The sequence below is a fragment of the Ctenopharyngodon idella genome, chromosome 1 (genome assembly GCF_019924925.1).
Source record: "Ctenopharyngodon idella isolate HZGC_01 chromosome 1, HZGC01, whole genome shotgun sequence".
Classification (NCBI taxonomy): Eukaryota; Metazoa; Chordata; class Actinopteri; order Cypriniformes; family Xenocyprididae; genus Ctenopharyngodon; species Ctenopharyngodon idella.
Genome location: NC_067220.1, coordinates 43063785 through 43079630, shown reverse-complemented (window position 1 = coordinate 43079630; position 15846 = coordinate 43063785). Strand labels below are relative to the sequence as shown.

The 15846-nt window shown below is 37.3% G+C and overlaps 4 long non-coding RNA genes across 4 annotated transcripts; all 4 read right to left on the bottom strand.

The window, feature by feature from the left end:
• Window positions 1-1199: 1199 nt before the first annotated feature.
• LOC127509305 (uncharacterized) lies at window positions 1200-1742 on the bottom strand. Its single transcript, XR_007929196.1, has 4 exons — window positions 1709-1742; window positions 1530-1580; window positions 1353-1403; window positions 1200-1224 (listed from the first exon to the last, which is right to left on the bottom strand). It is a non-coding gene; the product is annotated as an uncharacterized LOC127509305 (long non-coding RNA).
• Window positions 1743-4233: 2491 nt separating this feature from the next.
• LOC127510470 (uncharacterized) lies at window positions 4234-4979 on the bottom strand. Its single transcript, XR_007929651.1, has 3 exons — window positions 4947-4979; window positions 4772-4822; window positions 4234-4284 (listed from the first exon to the last, which is right to left on the bottom strand). It is a non-coding gene; the product is annotated as an uncharacterized LOC127510470 (long non-coding RNA).
• Window positions 4980-6255: 1276 nt separating this feature from the next.
• Window positions 6256-7468, bottom strand: LOC127509542 (uncharacterized). The gene is made up of 4 exons (XR_007929267.1): window positions 7409-7468; window positions 6615-6656; window positions 6435-6485; window positions 6256-6304 (listed from the first exon to the last, which is right to left on the bottom strand). It is a non-coding gene; the product is annotated as an uncharacterized LOC127509542 (long non-coding RNA).
• A 5449-nt stretch (window positions 7469-12917) lies between these two features.
• Window positions 12918-13305, bottom strand: LOC127495023 (uncharacterized). The gene is made up of 3 exons (XR_007925047.1): window positions 13263-13305; window positions 13085-13135; window positions 12918-12956 (listed from the first exon to the last, which is right to left on the bottom strand). It is a non-coding gene; the product is annotated as an uncharacterized LOC127495023 (long non-coding RNA).
• Window positions 13306-15846: the final 2541 nt, after the last annotated feature.

Here is a 15846-nt window from a genome sequence, read left to right as displayed (position 1 = left end):
TAGAACAACAAAATTACACTATACACTTTTAACATTGGCATTTAACATAATTTGCCTAACTGTGCCCCCCATTAACACGTCATATTTAAAGGACCACAGCGAAAATGTTACATTAACATATGGCAAACAATCGCACTTCATTCATTTAGGTAAGGAGACTGTAATATTACATGTAACATGAAGATATGAAAAATGTCAAATCAAACTCAGTTGCATTACATGCTTACGTGTTCGTGATTGTTTCTACATAAGCTGTGACATTAACAAGACAAAAATTGTCACCAAAACAGATTTGGATGAAAGGAAGTAAAGCATCACTCACCTGCAGATGTAGAATTGGTAGATGTAGTGGAAGTGACCGGCTGTGAAGGAACTGAAATAATGAAACAGATGATAAATCAGACTCAGATGATAAACTACTGTGTTCCTCATTAAGACAATTAGGAGAAGCTTCTTCTGAGAGCCACATTCCGGTTCGACAACACATTCACCTGTAGTAGTGAGACTGATAGATGCTGTGGAAGTGACAGGCTGTAAATAAACTGAAAAAAAAATAACAGATGGAAACCTCAGAAATGAAATATGAAATGGAAAACAGACTCAGTTAATAAACTGCTGTGTTCTTCATGAAGAAAATCATTATACCAGTAGCCGTAGAAGTCATAGATGTTGTAGAAGTGACTGGCTGTAAAGAAACTGAAACAATAACAGATGGAAACAGGTTTTAAATTAGACTTGCATCATAAGGGGTTTCTTTTAAAAGGCCTCATTCAGTCTAGAATCATCCTCACCTGTAGAAGTAGAACTGGTAGATGTTGTGGAAGTTATCGGCTGTAAAGGAACTTAAAAAAAGAACAGTAAAATCAGACTCAGATGATGAACTTCTGTGTTCTTTATTAAGACGGTGACTATGGAGGGTCTTGTTTCAATATTACAATCCAAGAAAATCATCAAAAAAGATGAAGAATATCATCTTAAAGGCCACAGTCTAGATGTATTCTCACCTGTAGATGTAGGACTGGTAGATGTTGTGGAAGTGACCGGTGGTAAAGGAACTGAAACAAAAGCAGATGGAAATAGATGATAAATTAGACTCAGATACTGAATAATGTGTCCTTCGTGAAAAATTATTAGGAGGAGCTTCTATTGAAAGACACATTCCAACACATTCACCTGTAGTAGAGGGACTGGTAGATGTTGTGGAAGTGACCATGTGTAAAGGAACTGAAACAAAAATAGATGGAGACAGATGATGCATCAGACTCAGATACTGAATTACTCTGTTCTTCGTGAAGAAAATCATTATGAGGGGGTTCTTTTGAAGGCTACATTCAGTTCAGCATCATCCTCACCTGTAGAAGTGGAACTAATAGTTGTTGTGGAAGTGACTGGCTGTAATGAAACTGAAAACGTAACAGATGGAAATTGATGTAAAATCAGACTCAGATGATGAACTACTGCATTCTTCATGAAGAAAACCATTTTGGTGGGTTTCTTTTAAATGACCAATGAGTTCAGTCTAGATGTACCTGTAGAAGTAAAACTGGTAGATGTTGTGGAAGTGACCGGCTGTAAAGGAACTGAAACAATAACGGATGGAAACAGATGATAAATCAGATTCAGATGCTGAATTACTGTGTTCCTCATGAAAACAATTATTAGAAGTAGCTACTTTTGAAAGCCACATTCATTCAAGAAACATGCTCACCTGCAGTAGTGGGAATGGTAGATGGTGTGGAAGTGACTGTCAGTAAATGACCTTTACCATTTACAAGATAGAAAGAGATCAAGTCAGATTTAGAAGAAGTACATTGTTCTTCATAAAAAATAAATAAATAAAATAAAATAAAATAATAATAATAATAATAATAATAATAATAGTAGTAGGAGGATCACCTGTAGAAGTAGAACTAGTAGATGTTGTGGAATTGACTGGTTGTAAAGAAACTGAAACAACAACATATGGAAACAGGTGTTAAATCAGACCTAGATGCTAAATTACTGTGTTTTTCAAGAAGTCAGTTATTATGGAGGAACATGTATTGAAAGCCACATTCAGTCCAGAAACATGCTCACCCTCAGTAGAGGGACTGATAGTTGCTGTGGAAGTGACTGTCAGTAAATGATCTGTAGCATTTACAAGAAGGAAAGAGATGCCAAGATTTAAATGAAGTACTGTGTTTTTTATTAATACACTAATTATGGAGGGTTGCATTTCAATTTGCAGTCCAGTCTAGCACCATCCTCACCTGTAGAAGTAGAACTGGTAGATGTTGTGGAAGTGACCGGTTGTAAAGAAACTAAAACAACAACAGATGGAATCTCTGTCACAACATCTAAATCAGACTTAGATGCTGAATTATTGTGTACTTCATGAAGAAAATCATTATGAGGGGTTTATTTTAAAAGGCAACATTCAGTCCAGAATCATCCTCACCTGTAGAAGTAAAACTGGTAAATGTAGCGGAAATGATCGACTCTAAAGAAACTGAAACAATAACATGTAAAATCAGACTCAGATGATGAACTACTGAGTTCTTTGAGGCACTGATAATGGAGGGTCACGTTTCAATTTCACAGTGCAGTCCAGCATCATCCTCACCTGTAGATGTAGAACTGGTAGATGTTGCGGAAGTGACTGGCTCTAAAGAAACAATAAACAATTAAAGCTGCAAGCAGCGATGAAAGGGCCCTCACACTTGGGCTCATCGCCACCCGGTGGCCTTAAGAAAACAGTGAACAGTGGGTGACATGCTTGTAAGCGAGTAAATACAGAAGAAATATGGCAAAGTCAATTCGACGTGCCGCACTTCCTGCTGCCAACAGGTGGCACTTTGACTATTACTGAATATTGCCATGTAGATGTCTTTAGGCCAGGACTATTATCAAACATGGGAAGTTTGGGGCAGATTGGACATTGTATGCCTGAGTTACAACAACTTCCTGTTTCGTGGCATTAATCACATACTTTAGCGCTTAGCCAAGTGTTGCATGATTTAATGTGTTTGTAGCATGTTTGGTACTTCATGGCATATTTAAATGTGTTTCTGGGAGTGAATTACAGTGCAAAGCATGTCATTTCCTGTTGCCAGCAGGTGGCACTATGACTAACTGAATATTGGCATGTAGATGTTTTCAGGCCAGGACTCTTATCACACATGTGAAGTTTGGGGCAGATCGGACATTGTATGAGTTACAACAGCTTCCTCTTTCACGGTGAAACATCAGATTTTAATCATGCCGCCACGGACACGCCCTTCAGCAAAAACTCAAGATCTTTGCAATTTGACATCACTAAGGTCTTAAGATTAGACTGATCAAATATGATGTGGATCTGGTTAAATCTCTACGAGGAGTTAATCACAGTGTAAAACATGTCATTTCCTGTTGCCCACAGGTGCCACTATGACTGTAACTGAATATTGCCATGTAGATGTCTTCAGGTCAGGACTCTAATAAAACGTGAAGTTTAGGGCAGATCGGACATTTTATACCCGAGTTACAACGACTTCCTGTCTCGTGGCGAAACATCAAATTTTGTCAAGCCGCCACGGACACGACCTTCAGCGAAAACTCTAGATCTTCACAATTTAACATCACAAAGACCTTTAGATTAGACTGACCAAACATGATGTTGATCTGATTAAAGCTCTAGGAGGAGTTCGTTAAAGTACAACTTCTGGAAATGGCAAAAACTGTAAAAATTTTGCAGAGAAAATTCAAAATATCTCACTTTCTGTTGGGTTTTCAGATTTTGCACCCAGGGACTTTTTTATAGGTATTGAGCTGTTACATGCGTGTACCGAATTTCATACGTGTATGTGAAACGTAGAGTGAAGGGCGCTTAATTGAAATTTTGTAGGTGGCGCTATCAAGCCATTTTGCCACACCTAATTCTTAAACCCATTTTCACCACTTCTGATGCGTGTGCAAAGTTTCATGAGTTTCCGAGCATGTTTAGGCCCTCAAAAATGCGATTCATTTCAGAGAAGAAGAATAATTGACTGAACAATTACAATAGGGTCCTCACACCATTGGTGCTCGGGCCCTAATAACAGATGAAAACAGATGATAAATAAGACTCAGATGCTGAATTACTGTGTTCTTCATGCAGCTACTAATTATGGAGCATAGCATTTCAGTTTCATGATCCAAGAAAATCATCAAAAAAGATGAATATCATTTTGAGGGGTTTCTTTTAAAAGGCCACATTCAGTCTAGATATATTCTTACCTGTAGATGTAGAACTGGTAGATGTTGTGGAAGTGACCAGTTGTGAAGGAACTGAAACAAAAACCGATGGAAACAGATGATAAATTAGACTTGGATGCTGAATTACTGTGTTCTTAATGAAGACAATTATTAGAAGGAGCTTCTTTTGAAAGCCACATTCAGTCCAGAAACATGCTCACCTGCAGTAGTGGGACTGGTAGATGTTGTGGAAGTGACTGTCAGTAAATGATCTGTAGCATTTACAAGACGGGAAGAGATGCCAAGTAAGATTTAAATGAAGTACTGTGTTCTTCATGAAGTCAATAATTATGGAGGATTTTGTTTCAATATTAGAATCCAGTCCAGCAACACACTGACCTGTAGATGTAGAACTAGTAGGTGTTGTAGAAGAGACAGGCTGTAAAGGATCTGAGACAATAACAGATGGAAACAGATGATAAATTAGACTCAGGTAATGAATTACTGTGTTCTTCCTGAAGACAGTTATTAGAAGGAGCTTCTTTTTGAAAGCCACAATACAGTTCAGCAACATATTCACCTGTAGAAGTGGGACTGCTAGATATTGTGGAAGTGACCATGTGTAAAGGAACTGAAACAATAACAGATGGAAACCGATGATAAATCAGACTCAGATACTGAATTACTGTTCTTCATAAATAAATTAATTATTATTTTCTTTTTAAAGGCCAAATTCAGTCTAGTATCATCCTTACCTGTAGATGTAGAACTGGAAGATGTTGTGGAAGTCACCGGCTGTGAAGGAACTGAAACAATAAGAGATGGAAACAGATGATAAATTAGACTCAAATGCTGAATTACTGTATTTTTCAAGAAGACAATTATTATGCAGGAGCATCTTTTGAAAGCCACATTCAGCCTCAAAACATGCTCACCCTCGGTAGTGGGACTGGTAGATGTTGTGGAAGTGTCTGTTTGTAAATGATCTGTAACATTTACAAGACAGAAAGAGATGCCAAGTCAGATTTAGATTAAGTACTTTGTTCTTCATAAATACATTAATTATGGAGGGTTATAATTCAATATTGCAGTCCAGTCTAACATCATCCTCACCTGTAGACGTAAAACTCGTAGATGTTGTGGAAGTGATCGGCTCTAAAGAAACAATAAACAATAACAGATGTAAAATCAGACTCAGATGATGAACTACTGAGTTCTTTATTAAAGCACTGATTATGGTTGTGTTTCAATTTTACAGGGCAGTCCAACATCATCCTCACCTGTAGATGTAGAACTGGTAGAAGTTGTGGAAGTGATCGGCTCTAAAGAAACTGAAACGATAACAGATGGAAACAGGTGATAAATCAGACTCAGATGCTGAATTACTCTGTTCTTCACATAGACACTAATTATGGAGCAGCACGTTTCAGTTTCACAATCCAAGAAAATCAAAAAAAAAAAAAAAAGAACATCATTTTGAGGGGTTTCTTTTAGAGGGCCACTTTCAGTCTAGATGTATTCTCACCTGTAGATGTAGAACTGGTAGATGCTGTGGAAGTGACCAGCTGTAAAGGATCTGAAACAATAACAGATGGAAACAGATGATAAATTAGACTCAGATAATGGATTATTGTGTTCTGCATGAAGATAATTATTAGAAGTAGCTTCTTTTGAAATCCACATTCAGTCCAGAAACACACTCACCCTCGGTAGTGGGACTGATAGATGTTGTGGAAGTGTCTGTCTGTAAATGATCTGTAACATTTACAAGACAGAAAGAGATGCCAAGTCAGATTTAGATGAAGTACTTTGTTCTTCATAAATACATTAATTATGGAGGGTTATAATTCAATATCACAGTTCAGTCTAACATCATCCTCACCTGTAGTCGTATAACTCGTAGATGTTGTGGAAGTGATTGGCTGTAAAGAAACTGGAACAATAACAGATGTGAACAGATGACAAATCAGACTCAGGTTCTGAATTACTATGTTCTTCATGAAGACAATAATTATGGAGGTTTGTGTTTCAGTTTTAGAATCCAGTCCAGCAACACACTGACCTGTAGATGTAGAACTAGTAGGTGTTGTAGAAGAGACAGGCTGTAAAGGATCTGAGACAATAACAGATGGAAACAGATGATAAATTAGACTCAGATAATTAATTACTGTGTTCTTCCTGAAGACAGTTATTAGAAGGAGCTTCTTTTTGAAAGCCACATTACAGTTCAGCAACATATTCACCTGTAGAAGTGGGACTGGTAGATATTGTGGAAGTGACCATGTGTAAAGGAACTGAAACAATGCGATATAGAAAAGGATGTTAAATCAGACTCAGATCCTGAATTACTGTGTTCCTCACAATGACATTGATTATAGAGGGTCATGTTTCAATATTGCAGTCCAGTCCAGCATTATCCTCACCTGTAGAAGTAGAACTAGTAGATGTTGTGGAAGTGACTGGCTCTAAAGAAACAATAAACAATAACAGATGTAAAATCAGACTCAGATGATGAACTATTGAGTTCTTTATTAAGGCACTGATTATGGATGTCACGTTTAGAGTTTGTTTTTCATCAGTTTTCATGTTTTTCTGTCTTCAGTTACTTAGTCAGTTTTCTAGTTTGTTAATTGTTTCAGTTTTCCTTGTGTGCCTGCCTGTTTGTCTCCTTGGTTACAGATTAATTAGTCTCATCAGTTCAGGTGTTTCTTGTTAATTAGTCTCGTTAAGATCTGATTAACCAACTCCACAAACAGCATTACCAGCTTCACTTATTACTAACCAGACTGATTTTATTCCTGACATACATCTACAAAAGTTGATATTGAGAATTAACAGAGGTTTAGATGTTGATGATTTGTTGAAAATAATAGTTGGCAGAAACTGTGTGTGATACCCCCCCTTTAATATCTCACAATTCTGACTTTCTTGCAATTTAGACATCTGACAACCTGGAGCTGAAACTACATCATGGTCCTGTTGCTCCCATGTACTCTCTTTAACAGGCTCAGGGGAGCAACAACAGAGGTCAAGATTTTCTAAATAAATCACATTTCGGTTTGTTCACCAAACCCTGCCGTACACCTTCAGAACACTTGGAATATACGTAAAAAATTGCATGGGGTTATTTTATGATATTTTTACATCAGTATTTAAAGCTTGGAGGTGGTCACCATTCACTGCCATTATATCAGCAAGAGTGATCAAACTACATTACCAGCTGAGGTTGTCTCTGGTATGACTGTTGTATCGGTGCTGCTGATGTTAGTAACATCTGAAAAAATAATGACTGATGAATACCAATGAATCAACAAACACAATAAAAGAGTTCCTGTAGATACTCTTTTTCCACCTCTGCTCATCTTTATAGAGACACAAACACACTCACACACCTGTTCAATTCTACAGATCCACAAACATTCAGCTAAAACACAATCCAACATAATAATAATAATAATAATACAACTCGAATTCCGGAAATGTTGGGACATTTTTTAAATTTGAATAAAATGAAAACTAAAAGACTTTCAAATCACATGAGCCAATATTTTATTCACAATAGAACATAGATAACATAACAAATGTTTAAACTGAGAATTTTTACAATTTTATGCACAAAATTAGCTAATATCAAATTTGATGCCTGCTACAAGTCTCAAAATAGTTGGAACGGGGGCATGTTTACCATGGTGTAGCATCTCCTCTTCTTTTCAAAACAGTTTGAAGACGTCTGGGCATCAAGGTTATGAGTTTCTAGAGTTTTAGTGTTGGAATTTGGTCCCATTCTTGCCTGATATAGGTTTCCAGCTGCTGAAGATTTGTCTTTTTGTTTTTATTTGTCGTATTTCGTTTAATGATGCGCCAAATGTTCTTTATAGGTGAAAGATCTGGACTGCAGGCAGGCCAGTTCAGCACCTGTACTCTTCTACGACAAAGCCATGCTGTTGTAATAGCTGCAGTATGTGGTTTTGCATTGTCTTGCTGAAATACACAAAGCCTTCCCTGAAATAGACGTCATCTGGAGGGGAGCATATGTTGCTCTAAAACCTTTATATACAACTTTCAGCATTCATAGTGCCTTCCAAAACATGAAAGCTGCCCATAGCGTATGCACTTATGAACCCCCATACCATCAGAGATGCTGGCTTTTTAACTGAACGCTGATAACACGCTGGAAGGTCTCCGTCCTCTTTAGCCCGGAGGACATGGCATCCGTGATTTCCAACAAGAATGTCAAATTTGGACTCATCTGACAATGCAACACTTTTCCACTTTGAAACAGTCCATTTTAAATGAGCCTTGGCCCACAGGACACGACGGCACTTCTGGACCATGTTCACATATGGCTTCCTTTTTGCATGATAGAGCTTTAGTTGGCATCTGCAGATGGCACGGCGGATTGTGTTTACCAACAGTGGTTTCTGGAAGTATTCCAGGGCCCATTTAGTAATGCCATTGACACAATTATGCCGATGAGTGATACGGTGTCGTCTGAGGGCCCGAAGACCACGGGCATCCAATAAAGTTCTTCGGCCTTGTCCCTTATGCACAGAGATTTCTCCAGTTTCTCTGAATCTTTTGATGATGTTATGCACTGTAGATGATGAGATTTGCAAAGCCTTTGCAATTTGGCATTGAGGAACATTGTTTTTAAAGTATTCCACAATCTTTTTACGCACTCTTTTACAGATTGGAGAGCTTCTGCCCATCTTTACTTCTGAGAGACTCTGCCTCTCTAAGACATCCCTTTTATAGCTAATCATGTTACAGACCTGATATCAATTAACTTAATTAGTTGCCAGATGTTCTCTCCTAGCTGAATCTATTCAAAATTTCTTGCTTTTCAGCCATTTGTTGCTCCCATGCCAACTTTTTTGAGACCTGTAGCAGGCATCAAATTTGAAATGAGCTCATTTAGTGGATAAAAGTGTAAAATTCCTCTGTTTAAACATTTGTTGTGTTATCTGTGTTCTATTGTGAATAAAATGTTGGCTCATGTGATTTGAAAGTCTTTTAGTTTTCATTTTATTCAAATTTAAAAAAAATAATAAAAAAAAAAAACGTTCCAACGTTTCCAGAATTCGGGTTGTAATAATAATAATAATAATAATAATAATAATAATGTTTTATTTATATAGCACCTTTTACAACATGGTATAATAAATGATCTGTAGGGTAATTTGAGCTGAAACTTCATAGACACATTCTAGGGACACCTGAGACATATTACATTTTGTAAAAAGGAGCATAATATGTCCCCTTTAAGTGGCAGAGGCAAGAGCAGAGATGTTGCAGAGATGACAGAATGGCAAAGTTTCAGGAGCTATCGAGCCATTTTGCCACACCTAATTCTGAAATCCATTTTCACCACTTCTGATGTGTGTGCAAAGTTTTGTGAGTTTCCGAGCATGTTTAGGCCCTCAAAAATGCGATTAATTTCAGAGAAGAAGAATAATTGACTGAACAATTACAATAGGGTCCTCACACCATCGGTGCTCGGGCCCTAATAACAGATGAAAACAGATGATAAATAAGACTCAGATGCTGAATTACTGTGTTCTTCATGCAGCTACTAATTATGGAGCATAGCATTTCAGTTTTATGATCCAAGAAAATCATCAAAAAAGATGAATATCATTTTAAGAGGTTTCTTTTAAAAGGCCACATTCAGTCCAGAAACATGCTCACCTGCAGTAGTGGGACTGGTAGATGTTGTGGAAGTGACTGTCAGTAAATGATCTGTAGCATTTACAAGACGGGAAGAGATGCCAAGTAAGATTTAAATGAAGTACTGTGTTCTTCATGAAGTCAATAATTATGGAGGATTTTGTTTCAATATTAGAATCCAGTCCAGCAACACACTGACCTGTAGATGTAGAACTAGTAGGTGTTGTAGAAGAGACAGGCTGTAAAGGATCTGAGACAATAACAGATGGAAACAGATGATAAATTAGACTCAGGTAATGAATTACTGTGTTCTTCCTGAAGACAGTTATTAGAAGGAGCTTCTTTTTGAAAGCCACATTACAGTTCAGCAACATATTCACCTGTAGAAGTGGGACTGCTAGATATTGTGGAAGTGACCATGTGTAAAGGAACTGAAACAATAACAGATGGAAACCAATGATAAATCAGACTCAGATACTGAATTACTGTTCTTCATAAATAAAATAATTATTATTTTCTTTTTAAAGGCCAAATTCAGTCTAGTATCATCCTTACCTGTAGATGTAGAACTGGAAGATGTTGTGGAAGTGACCGGCTGTGAAGGAACTGAAACAATAAGAGATGGAAACAGATGATAAATTAGACTCAAATGCTGATTTACTGTATTTTTCAAGAAGACAATTATTATGCAGGAGCATCTTTTGAAAGCCACATTCAGCCTCAAAACATGCTCACCCTCGGTAGTGGGACTGGTAGATGTTGTGGAAGTGACTGTCAGTGAATGACCTGTAAAATTTACAAGATGAAAAGAGATGCCAAGTCAGATTTAGATGAAGCACTGTGTTCATGAAGACATTAATTATGAACAGTTACATTTCAAAGTAACAGTCCAGTCTAACATCATCCTCACCTGTAGAAGTAGAACTAGTAGATGTTGTGGAAGTGATCGGCTCTAAAGAAACAATAAACAATAACAGATGTAAAATCAGACTCAGATAATGAACTACTGAGTTCTTTATTAAGGCACTGATTATGGTTGTGTTTCAATTTTACAGGGCAGTCCAACATCATCCTCACCTGTAGATGTAGAACTGGTAGAAGTTGTGGAAGTGATCGGCTCTAAAGAAACTGAAACGATAACAGATGGAAACAGGTGATAAATCAGACTCAGATGCTGAATTACTCTGTTCTTCACACAGACACTAATTATGGAGCAGCACGTTTCAGTTTCACAATCCAAGAAAATCATCATAAAAAAAAAAAAGAAAAGAAAAGAAAAAAGAACATCATTTTGAGGGGTTTGTTTTAGAGGGCCACTTTCAGTCTAGATGTATTCTCACCTGTAGATGTAGAACTGGTAGATGTTGTGGAAGTGACCAGCTGTGAAGGATCTGAAACAATAACAGATGGAAACAGATGATAAATCAGACTCAGATAATGGATTATTGTGTTCTGCATGAAGATAATTATTAGAAGTAGCTTCTTTTGAAATGAACATTCAGTCCAGAAACACACTCACCCTCGGTAGTGGGACTGATAGATGTTGTGGAAGTGTCTGTTTGTAAATGATCTGTAACATTTACAAGACAGAAAGAGATACCAAGTCAGATTTAGATTAAGTACTTTGTTCTTTATAAATACATTAATTATGGAGGGTTATAATTCAATATCGCAGTCCAGTCTAACATCATCCTCACCTGTAGTCGTATAACTCGTAGATGTTGTGGAAGTGATTGGCTGTAAAGAAACTGGAACAATAACAGATGTGAACAGATGACAAATCAGACTCAGGTTCTGAATTACTATGTTCTTCATGAAGACAATAATAATGGAGGTTTGTGTTTCAGTTTTAGAATCCAGTCCAGCAAAACACTGACCTGTAGATGTAGAACTAGTAGGTGTTGTAGAAGAGACAGGCTGTAAAGGATCTGAGACAATAACAGATGGAAACAGATGATAAATTAGACTCAGGTAATGAATTACCGTGTTCTTCCTGGAGACAGTTATTAGAAGGAGCTTCTTTTTGAAAGCCACATTACAGTTCAGCAACATATTCACCTGTAGAAGTAGAACTAGTAGATGTTGTGGAAGTGATCGGCTCTAAAGAAACAATAAACAATAACAGATGTAAAATCAGACTCAGATGATGAACTACTGACTTCTTTATTAAGGCACTGATTATGGTTGTGTTTCAATTTTACAGGGCAGTCCAACCTCATCCTCACCTGTAGATGTAGAACTGGTAGAAGTTGTGGAAGTGATTGGCTCTAAAGAAACTGAAATGATAACAGATGGAAACAGGTGATAAATCAGACTCAGATGCTGAATTACTCTGTTCTTAACACAGACACTAATTATGGAGCAGCACGTTTCAGTTTCACAATCCAAGAAAATCATCATAAAAAAAATCATTTTGAGTGGTTTCTTTTAGAGAACCACTTTCAGTCTAGATGTATTCTCACCTGTAGATGTAGAACTGGTAGATGTTGTGGAAGTGACCAGCTGTGAAGGATCTGAGACAATAACAGATGGAAACAGATGATAAATTAGACTCAGGTAATGAATTACCGTGTTCTTCCTGGAGACAGTTATTAGAAGGAGCTTCTTTTTGAAAGCCACATTACAGTTCAGCAACATATTCACCTGTAGAAGTAGAACTAGTAGATGTTGTGGAAGTGATCGGCTCTAAAGAAACAATAAACAATAACAGATGTAAAATCAGACTCAGATGATGAACTACTGACTTCTTTATTAAGGCACTGATTATGGTTGTGTTTCAATTTTACAGGGCAGTCCAACCTCATCCTCACCTGTAGATGTAGAACTGGTAGAAGTTGTGGAAGTGATTGGCTCTAAAGAAACTGAAATGATAACAGATGGAAACAGGTGATAAATCAGACTCAGATGCTGAATTACTCTGTTCTTAACACAGACACTAATTATGGAGCAGCACGTTTCAGTTTCACAATCCAAGAAAATCATCATAAAAAAAATCATTTTGAGTGGTTTCTTTTAGAGAACCACTTTCAGTCTAGATGTATTCTCACCTGTAGATGTAGAACTGGTAGATGTTGTGGAAGTGACCAGCTGTGAAGGATCTGAAACAATAACAGATGGAAACAGATGATAAATTAGACTCAGATTATGGATTATTGTGTTCTGCATGAAGATAAGTATTAGAAGTAGCTTCTTTTGAAATCCACATTCAGTCCAGAAACATGCTCACCCTCGGTAGTGGGACTGATAGATGTTGTGGAAGTGTCTGTCAGTAAATGATCTGTAACATTTACAAGACAGAAAGAGATGCCAAGTCAGATTTAGATGAAGTACTTTGTTCTTCATAAATACATTAATTATGGAGGGTTATAATTCAATATCACAGTCCAGTCTTACATCATCCTCACCTGTAGACGTAAAACTCATAGATGTTGTGGAAGTGATCAGCTCTAAAGAAACAATAAACAATAACAGATGTAAAATCAGACTCAGATGATGAACTACTGAGTTCTTTATTAAGGCACTGATTATGGATGTCACGTTTAGAGTTTGTTTTTCATCAGTTTTCATGTTTTTCTGTCTTCAGTTACTTAGTCAGTTTTCTAGTTTGTTAATTGTTTCAGTTTTCCTTGTGTGCCTGCCTGTTTGTCTCCTTGGTTACAGATTAATTAGTCTCATCAGTTCAGGTGTTTCTTGTTAATTAGTCTCGTTAAGATCTGATTAACCAACTCCACAATCAGCATTACCAGCTTCACTTATTACTAACAAGACTGACTTTATTCCTGACATACATCTACAAAAGTTGATATTGAGAATTAACTGAGGTTTAGATGTCGATGATTTGTTGAAAATAATAGTTTGGTTTGATGTCACCATTATCGAGGTCAGTGTTTGCTTTAGTTGTGAAGTTTTACTTTTTTTTTTTTAGTGTTAGGTCTTCTCTGGTTGCTGTAGTTGTTAGTTATGGCATTAAAGGCAAGAGATAATGTGATCAGCTGCTGTCAGCTGTTTGACGATAAGCATATAATCATCATGTAGTGACTTAATTCACTGATCTAATGACAGAGCTCTATATGAGCAAAATGTTATTAAGTTTGTGTTGGATCTCTTATAAAAATACAACAATAAAACAGATTTAATCAGAAAAGCTGAATGAGATTTAAAACACATTGTACACTTAACACTTTAGTCTCCTGCAAAGTTTACTCACGCACAGACATCTAGAATCAGTGTATGAATCTCAACAACGGTGACATGCTTCAAGCCACAATGCATTCACAATGCCACAAACTCATCCATGGCCCCCAGAATGCATTGCGGCATTAAGCACGTCACCATTGTTGAGATTCATAGGCTGATTCTTGATGTATGTTTGTGAGTAAACCTCACAGTAGTTTAAAGTGCTTAGTGTACAATCTGTTTTAAATCCCATTCAGATTTTCTGATTGAAACTGTGTTGGATCTTTATTAAAATCACAATAAAACAAAGTTAGTAAGATATTGTTTATATTAACATGAGATTGGCAGAAACTGTGTGTGATACCCCCCCTTTAATATCTCACAATTCTGACTTTCTTGCAATTTAGACATCTGACAACCTGGAGGTAAAACTACATCACGGTCCTGTTGCTCCCATGTACTCTCTTTAACAGGCTCAGGGGAGCAACAACAGAGGTCAAGATTTTCTAAATAAATCACATTTTGGTTTGTTCACCAAACCCTACCGTACACCTTCAGAACACTTGGGATATACGTAAAAAATTGCATGGGGTTATTTTATGATATTTTTACATCAGTATTTCAAGCTTGGAGGTGGTCACCATTCACTGCCATTATATCAGCAAGAGTGAACAGAGGAAACATCAGACTACATTACCAGCTGAGGTTGTCTCTGGTATGACTGTTGTATTGGTGCTGCTGATGTTAGTAACATCTGAAAAAATAATGACTGATGAATACCAATGAATCAACAAACACAATAAAAGAGTTCCTGTAGACACTCTTTTTCCACCTCTGCTCATCTTTATAGAGACACAAACACACTCACTACAATAGAACATAGATAACATAACAATGAATTTTTGAACTGAGAATTTTTACAATTTTATGCGCAAAATTAGCTCATATCAAATTTGATGCCTGCTACAAGTCTCAAAATAGTTGGAACGGGGGCATGTTTACCATGGTGTAGCATCTCCTTTTCAAAACAGTTTGAAGACGTCTGGGCATCAAGGTTATGAGTATCTAGAGAGTTTTAGTGTTGGAATTTGGTCCCATTCTTGCCTGATATAGGTTTCCAGCTGCTGAAGATTTGTCTTTTTGTTTTTATTTGTCATCTTTCATTTAATGATGCGCCAAATGTTCTTTATAGGTGAAAGATCTGGACTGCAGGCAGGCCAGTTCAGCACCTGTACTCTTCTACGACAAAGCCATGCTGTTGTAATAGCTGCAGTATGTGGTTTTGCATTGTCTTGCTGAAATACACAAGGCCTTCCCTGAAATAGACGTCATCTGGAGGGGAGCATATGTGGCTCTAAAACCTTTATATACCTTTCAGCATTCATAGTGCCTTCCAAAACATGCAAGCTGCCCATAGCGTATGCACTTATGAACCCCCATACCATCAGAGATGCTGGCTTTTTAACTGAATGCTGATAACACGCTGGAAGGTCTCCGTCCTCTTTAGCCCGAGGACATGGTATCCGTGATTTCCAACAAGAATGTCAAATTTGGACTCATCTGACAATGCAACACTTTTCCACTTTGAAACAGTCCATTTTAAATGAGCCTTGGCCCACAGGACACGACGGCACTTCTGGACCATGTTCACATATGGCTTCCTTTTTGAATGATAGAGCTTTAGTTGGCATCTGCAGATGGCACGGCGGATTGTGTTTACCGACAGTGGTTTCTGGAAGTATTCCAGGGCCCATTTAGTAATGTCATTGACACAATCATGCCGATGAGTGATGCAGTGTCGTCTGAGGGCCC